Here is an 8,070-nt window from a genome sequence, read left to right as displayed (position 1 = left end):
CAAGGTCCACAGGGGTGACTGGCTTAATAATGCATCCCTGCATTGCCTTCCCTCCTTCCCTGTTCCACACTCCATGGAGTCAATCCCCAAGTTAAACTATCTGCAAGCAAGCCTTCATTCCATTCTCTACCTCTGCTTTCTTGGAGAAACTCAAGCCAAGACAATCGCCTTCCTGCCCTCTCTCCACCAGCTGTCAGGAGAAGAGGGACTTTAGAGGCATGTGTGGCAGTTGTATGGCCAAAAGACAGAGAGCAGCTGCTCTCCCCTCTCCTAGCTGGAGCCTAGACAGCTGGACGAGTGAGCGTCTCTGACTGTCGTGCAAGGAAGGGTTGCTAGCCCAGTGTCTTTCAAGTGGGTTAAAAGTGGAACTCTTCTGCAAACAAAATTCAAATGCAAATGGTGGCATTTTATCTTCGGAGCTGTTGAGCGCACACTCTTTCTTTCTAATTTCATTTACCTATTAGAAAATATCTTGTGCCAATTTAACAGGTCTTACTTGAAGGAACTTTTTAGTGACCACTGACTACATTGGAATTTCAAGACGCTGTGTCTTCCTTTCCTGTCTCAGAGGGAAGCTCAGCCAATGCAATGCCTTCTTCCTGGGCTTCATTTTGAACCAGAACCACAGGCTCGCATGGGGAACAGGTTGGGAGGGAGTCTTCACAGTGGAGGTCTGCTTTTCAGAACTCTCGGTTTTGTTCTCGTGACCTCAAGCTTGGGGTCTGCCCTCTGAGTGAATCTTTGAATCAGTTTCTTTAGCTTTTAACCAATAATTATTGCAGACACTCAAAAATGCCAATGTTTTTTTTTAAGATTTTTAAAAATTGATTTTTTTAGAGGGTGTGTGTGTGGGGAGAGAGAGAGAGAGAAGCAGGAAGCATCAACTCATAGTTGCTTCTTGCATGTGCCTTGACCAGGCAAACCCAGGTTTCAAACCGGTGACCTCAGCATTCCAGGTTGACACTTTACCCACTGTGCCACCACAGGTCAGAAACAGAATGCCAGTCTTGAAAATGGGTAAAAGTGGAGGTGCATGGTTGAGATGGAGAAGGGCAGGCAGTAGCTCCTCCAGAACCTTCTAACAGTAGCTTCTTTGTTATCTTCAAAATGCTACTGAGAACTGAAAGAGCTCAATTTGAAAGTCTTTGATCTCATCCTATCCCTTCGTACAAATAGAAAAACAAGGCAAAGAAGTCAACTGATTTGTCAAGATCCCAGTGTTGCTTAGTGATCGTCTGAAACTCAGGCCGCCTACCTCCCAGTCCAGTGCCTTTCTATCGCACTGAGGTGGGGCTCACTGGAATTTGAGAGACAAGTAAACAGAATTGAAATAAGAAGCCCACAGAGATGAAGTGCATGACAAGGTCCATCCTACACTTCCCCAGGACACAGTCACCAGCAATAGTAGGCTGGTCCTGGAGGGCTGCAGGCTAATTCCTCATCTCTGCTCCCTGTCACCTGATGAGAGCTGGTGACGCAGGCACACTTGCACTTTGACACCTTCAAGTCCTAATGGCAAGTGTGCATTGCAAAGCACTCTGCCAGCATTTCCCAAGACACAACTCACCTGACAGGTGAGAAGCCTGAGTGGCCTGGGGAAGTCAGCTGTCTGTCAAACCTGCGCCTTGTCTCATCCGTCGGCTCTCATTAGGGCCGAGCCCGTCCCGCTGAGTCCCAAGAGAAGAGGCGAAGGAGCCCCCCACAGCCATGGCCTGGAAAGTGCAGCTGCTGTGGCCAAGCTCTGCAGGACTGGGAGGGCTCCGGAGCCCAGAGCTTCCTGCTCCCTGGGCCATGGAGACTCAGACGCAGATGAGAAGCCAGCCAGGGCTCAAAGCCGGGCTTTTCTCACCACCTCCTCCAGAAAATTCTAGTCAAATGGGATTATCCCAGAAATGATTGTCTCTTCCATCTGCCTTTGCTTCCAGCTCCTTCCCTTCCAGTTTGACCACATCTGTAGGTTCTGTTGAAATGGAGCCAACATAAACAAAAACAAAGCAAACCCCACAGCCAGTGAGTGTGGAATGTGCACCCTCTGGGCAGGCCACCAGCAGGCACTGGACTGCCCAGTCACCCCTCCTGCTGGCACTGCACAGGGGAGTGGATGATCAGGCTGGATAGGTCTGGGTGAGTGATAGGTACCCGCACATACCCATGTGGTTCTTGGAGAAGGATAGAAGGACTTCCTGGTTGAGCATTAACAGGAGTGCAGATTGTGCGACCCTCTTGAGCAGGGTGGCGAGTGTTTCATGATGTCCCACAATGTGGCTGCTATCATCTCTCTTCCAAACTGTTTCCCAGCCTAAACAGCCTCTGTGTATCTATGTATAGAGAGGTTCCACTTAAAATGATGCAGATTTTTTTTAATGAGAAAAAATTTGCTCAGAAAGGCAAAAGCAGAAGAGAAATAGATGTCTGGTGAGAATGATGACTGGCTAACATTTCTGGAGACCAATTCAGGCTCCAAGACTGCTTCATGTATCCATGAATGCGACACGGGCACCATGGTGCTTGGAAGTCGGGATTGTGCAGCAAAAAACCTTGCTCTTACTACTGGCACTGGTAGAGGAGAGCATTTATGCTCCTGTGAGCACCAGATCTCCCCTGGCAGCCTGCTGATGGGCAGCAGCCCCCACTCGTCACCTGGGAGAAATGAGTGGAATGCCCTCTGGCTGCCCTCACTTGGAAGAGTCACCCAGCAAGTGGCTTGAGCGGCAAAGCTTTGAAAGTTCCTTTTCAGATGACAGCTCTGACTCTGGATGACAGCTCTGACTCCTCTCTTCCGGAACACACACCCCATGAGCTGGGGCAGGTGTGGCGTTAATTCGCAGTCCCCAAGACTCCTTCTCCCTTTGATGTTTCTGCTCTGTCAGATATCTGGGGTACCACACTAGCCTCTATTCCATATGATGAGGGTCCTTGAAACCAGACCACCCCCGAGCTATCTAAGTTCATAGTCCCATCCGTGTGTGTCCATGCCCAAAGACGGACAAACTAAAAGACAGATTTCTCAGAGGCTGTGAAGAGAGGACCAAAAAAGGATTCTCATCTCTTCTGTTATTTAAATCTGGTTCCCGTTCAGCAAACATACCCTATATGAGCCTAAAAGATAACAGGACTTGCAGACAAATATTATCAACAATGCATCCCTCTGGAATGTGGGATTAAACCAATTTTCTCTCCTTTGCTTCCTTCTTTGCACTGTGAGGAATATTCTGCTCTTCCAAGTGACTTTGAATAAATTATTTCATGGATATAGCAGATTGTTGGCCAAAATGGTCCAAATTATCCCCCTTCCTGTATCTACATCCCTTAGTAATGTGGCTTTGCAGTCTCTCTGAGCAAAAGGCGGGGTCTGTTTTACTAACCCTTGAATCTACACTAGCCTGTCACTGGCTCTGACCAAAAGAATGCAGGAGCAGTGACATGTGACTGGCTTAAGTTCACATCTCAAGAGGCTTCATACACTTTGACTTTCTTTTTGGACTCCAGATGCTACCATGGCAAGCCTGTTGGAGGATGACAGATTAATTGAGAAAGACAAATGTCTCCGCTGCACCAGCCTAGACCACTCAGCCCCATCTGGCCCAGCTGCTAACCGCAGGTGCACACTTGAGCCTAGCCAAAACTGAACAGCCGCCGAGCTGAACCCAGCCCACAGCGCTGCGTCACAGGACCCAGCCGCCTAGCCGAACCCAGCCCACAGCGCTGCGTCACAGGACCCAGCCGCCTAGCCGAACCCAGCCCACAGTGCTGCGTCACAGGACCCGGCCGCCTAGCCGAACCCAGCCCACAGTGCTGCGTCACAGGACCCGGCCGCCTAGCCGAACCCAGCCCACAGTGCTGCGTCACAGGACCCGGCCGCCTAGCCGAACCCAGCCCACAGCGCTGCGTCACAGGACCCAGCCGCCTAGCCGAACCCAGCCCACAGCGCTGCGTCACAGGACCCAGCCGCCTAGCCGAACCCAGCCCACAGTGCTGCGTCACAGGACCCAGCCGCCTAGCCGAACCCAGCCCACAGTGCTGCGTCACAGGACCCGGAGCTACATAAATGACTGTGGTTATGAGCCACTAAGTTGGCGTGGGGGGAGTATGCAGCAAAAGATGCCCAAACCAGGTTGGGCAAATGTTGTCAGAGGCAGTTTAGGTATCAGAAGATGATGGCACAGGACCGATAGTTTCATCCCAGACCCCATGACCAGGTGGTAACAGATTCAGAACTTGAACTCCAGGATCCTGCTGGCCATTTTTCTCATTTGTATTCCCTCCAGAATGTAAGGTTCTTGAGAAGCTTCTGGCAGCAGAGCCTAGAGATCCCTCCCTAAGGAGCATGTTGCATTTTCTTGATGATTTGTCCTATTTCACCTGCGGCCATTCCACTCCCATCTTTGCCTTCCCCCAACCCTCAGTAGGCAGCAAAGCCACACTCCAACTATCAACTCCCTAATAACAAGCAGCTTCATGCCAGCTGGCAACCATCCCTTCTGCAAGCAACAGGCCCAACAACCCCCCAGACATAAAAATGCTTTTCAATCACAGTGAGAGGGGGTCTAGGGGTAGGCCGATCCCATAGTCGGCATCAGCTGGAGCGCAAAACAAACACAAGAGGAAAAAGACCCAAAGGGAAGGAGGAAGAGAAGCCCCATCAACATACTTCAGCCTAGTCGGGGCTTTAAGGGGTAGATATGGGAATGATCCTGACTAAAATAGCACCCTCCTCAAGGAGCCCAAAGGAGGAAGGAAGACAAGGAATGGAATAAGTAGGGGATAGGGTTGGGAAGAGGATGCAACAGAAAGCACCAAGGATAGGCCCTGGCCGGTTGGCTCAGTGGTAGAGCGTCGGCCTGGCGTGCAGGAGTCCTGGGTTCGATTCCTGGCCAGGGCACACAGGAGAGGCGCCCATCTGCTTCTCCACCCCTCCCCCTCTCCTTCCTCTCTCTCTCTTCCCCTCCCGCAGCCAAGGCTCCATTGGAGCAAAGTTGGCCCAGGCACTGAGGATGGCTCTATGGCCTCTGCCTCAGGCACTAGAATGGCTCTGGTTGCAACAGAGCGACTCCCCAGATGGGCAGAGCATCGCCCCCTGGTGGGCATGCCGGGTGGATCCCGGTCGGGCACATGTGGGAGTCTGTCTGACTGCCTCCCCGTTTCCAACTTCAGAAAAATACAAAAAAAAAACATGAGACTCAGAGACATGGACAAGAGTGTGGGCGTTATGGGATGGGGGGGAAGGAGAGGGGGGGTGGGGAAAGGGAGGTGCACAAAGAAAACCAGATAGAAGGTGACGGAAGACACCTTGATTTTGGGTGATGAGAATGCAGCATAATCAAATGTCAGAATAACCTAGAGATGTTTTCTCTGAACATATGTACCCTGATTTATCAATGTCACCCCATTAAAATAAAAAAAGAGCATCAAGGAAAGCAATTGGAGGAAACAACTCCACGCCCTGAGCTTCAGAGTGGCTTTCTCTGTCCAGGAGCTGTAGGGAAACAGAGGAGGGGCAAGGCCCTCGAGGAGCAGTCCTGCAGAGGCTGGCAAAGCCTGGCAGCAGCTGAGCCCTGGAGGGAAACAGGCTGTCTGGCTACAGAGCAGGGAGCTGGTGCTTTTCCTTTCCCTGAAGAGTTGGAGGAAACAGAGCTGCCATGGGAACCTGGCCAGTCCCAGTTTCCGCCCACAAGGCAAATATTTTCCTGTGTTTGGGAAGCACACCTGGCTAGAATTCTCATGCTGTGGGCAGCAGCTCAGAGCTTTCTGCCCAGGGGGTTGTCTCTAGGTGAAGCAAAAACACTTTGATGTCAAAAATCATAGGCGGGAGACAAATAAGCACTAAATGAGTCCCTAGCAGTCACAGTAATGGTGATGCAATAACAATAATGGCAATAATAACAATAGCCACCATTTAATAAGCACTGGCTTTATTTTATTGCCTCCTCACAACTCAATGGTGTAGGTGTGCGAGATGCTGGCCGAGCCCTCACTTCCTCCCGTACATACAATGCTTTCTGCTCTGACATCATCTGCCAACCCTGCATCTCTTTGCTGAAGGCTTCCTTCTGCTACAGCTGGCTTTGTCCACTCACCAGCAGGCTGGGAATGCCAGGGCATTAGCAACCTCACAGCAGAGCAACCTCAGCCAACAAGAGATGGCAGCTGATGGATCCATACCCCAGCTCCTCTGCTCTTTAAATTCAGTAACAGCATGTGGTCTTCCCTGGCTCCCACCAGGATTAAGCTCTAGCTTCCCAGCGTGGTCATTTGCCTGATAATGCACCTGGTTTGAGCTGCCTTCTCTTTCTTCCCTGTCTCAGTTTCTCATCTCTTCCTAGTGTTTCCTAGGATCATTTTCCAAGTAAACTACTTGCATTAAAATCCTTGTCCCGAGCTTCCCTTCTGAGGGAATCCAACATGATATATACTGCTCACAAAAATTAGGGAATATTTTATTGCTTTGCCATGGACCAGCACGGCTCCAAATAGGCTCCAAATAACGGTGCGGAATTAAGGAAACACACTTGTCAAAACAAAAATGATGGGACTGGGAGGACTCTTCAAACTGCCTGGCAGTATCTGTGTGCCTCATAGCCCCAGTTTGCTTTATTATATAGACCTATGCAAATCAAGGTCCCTGATACAAAGTTGCACATCAAAGGCTAAGACAGGAACTCTCCCAAGGCAAAAACAGGATACATTAGTGAAATCTACCAACATCTGAAACAAACAAAGAGTCAGAGGAAGGGCATGTATATTGCTTCCAGCAGCCCAAGGAAGCAAGTGGAGTGAGTGCAAATACTCAGCATCAAAGCCAAATATGGAGATGAAGGGGGGAGAACTTAGCCTTTTGCTAAGCCTCGAAATCTACAATGGCTTTTTGCCATTTACAGTCCACAACATAGCTTCATATTCATTTTGAAATATCCCCTAATTTTTGTAAGCATTACAGTTATAGCTCCATTTTATAGGCAATAAAACAGTTTCAAGTGGGTTAAAGAAGCCCGTTGGTCTGCCTGACTTAGAGGGTATTCCTGATGACTATTCTCTAGTGCAATTACTATGAGTTTTGCTGAATCTTTTAGGAACCAAGTAAACTGAAGTTCAGGCCAGAAGAAGCCTAGAGAAGCTCCCCATTGAGAGCTGCTTCCAGCATGAAGGTCTGGAGTCTCCTGAGGACACTGGATCTAGGCATCGCCGGTTAAGAAGACACACTTTGGACTCAGGACACCTTGGGTGTTCTTTTTGGAGGAGCCACATAAGAGTTCTATGGCCTTGAGCAAGAGCCTTCACCTCTCTGAGTCGCCTTGGGAGAGGACACTTCAGCAGCTACCTGGTGGAATGACAAGTCACAGGAGTGGCCACAGTGAGAGAGGGAGAGCGGTATAGGAGGGGCAGGGCCAGCCAAAGACACCAGTGTCATCCTGCCACTCAGGTTCAAGGCCTACAACAGGTCACTTTTCCTTCAGTTCCTCCCTGCCTACTTGGGTAAAGTTGGGGTGTGTCGTGTCATGTGGATGAAATGAGATCATGAAGGCAAGGCGCTTGGCGGTGGCCCAGTTCAAGGACAGCAGCTGTCCTTTCTTTCACATTTTCTAAAGGTTTGTGTTTGACTTGGTTGATCTGAGCCTCCACAGGCATTCAAATAGAGTTAGACTTTTTCAGCCAATCTGAGCGCAGAGCAGTCCATGCAGATAACAGGTACCCAACTAGCACTGACCGTGCCGGCCCACAGGGGCTCCTGAGAGGAACGGCTTCTACCAGGGGCCTCACAGCCGAGAGAAGACACATATCAAAGAGCCCCCAAAGTTTAAGGGAAGCTTTGGCTCCCTAAGCAGTGGTCCTCAAGTGAAACTCAGCTCCCAGAATGTCTCAGACCCTTTCTTGGGGGGACCACCGACCTGGAGACATCCCACTTACACTCAAGATTCACACACCATCTCTTTCCTGCCTGCTCCAGGTCCTAGAAGGCTGTCCCGTACGTAGTGTTTCCACAGGGTCCTTTGCCTCTGGCTTCCTGGGAGCACTGGCAGAACACAGGAAGGCAGAAGGAAAGAGAGGCCCAGAAATTTATTCCCACGCTGA

This window comes from Saccopteryx leptura, chromosome 10, assembly GCF_036850995.1.
Source record: "Saccopteryx leptura isolate mSacLep1 chromosome 10, mSacLep1_pri_phased_curated, whole genome shotgun sequence".
NCBI lineage: Eukaryota > Metazoa > Chordata > Mammalia > Chiroptera > Emballonuridae > Saccopteryx > Saccopteryx leptura.
Note: the sequence above shows the minus strand (reverse complement) of the source record.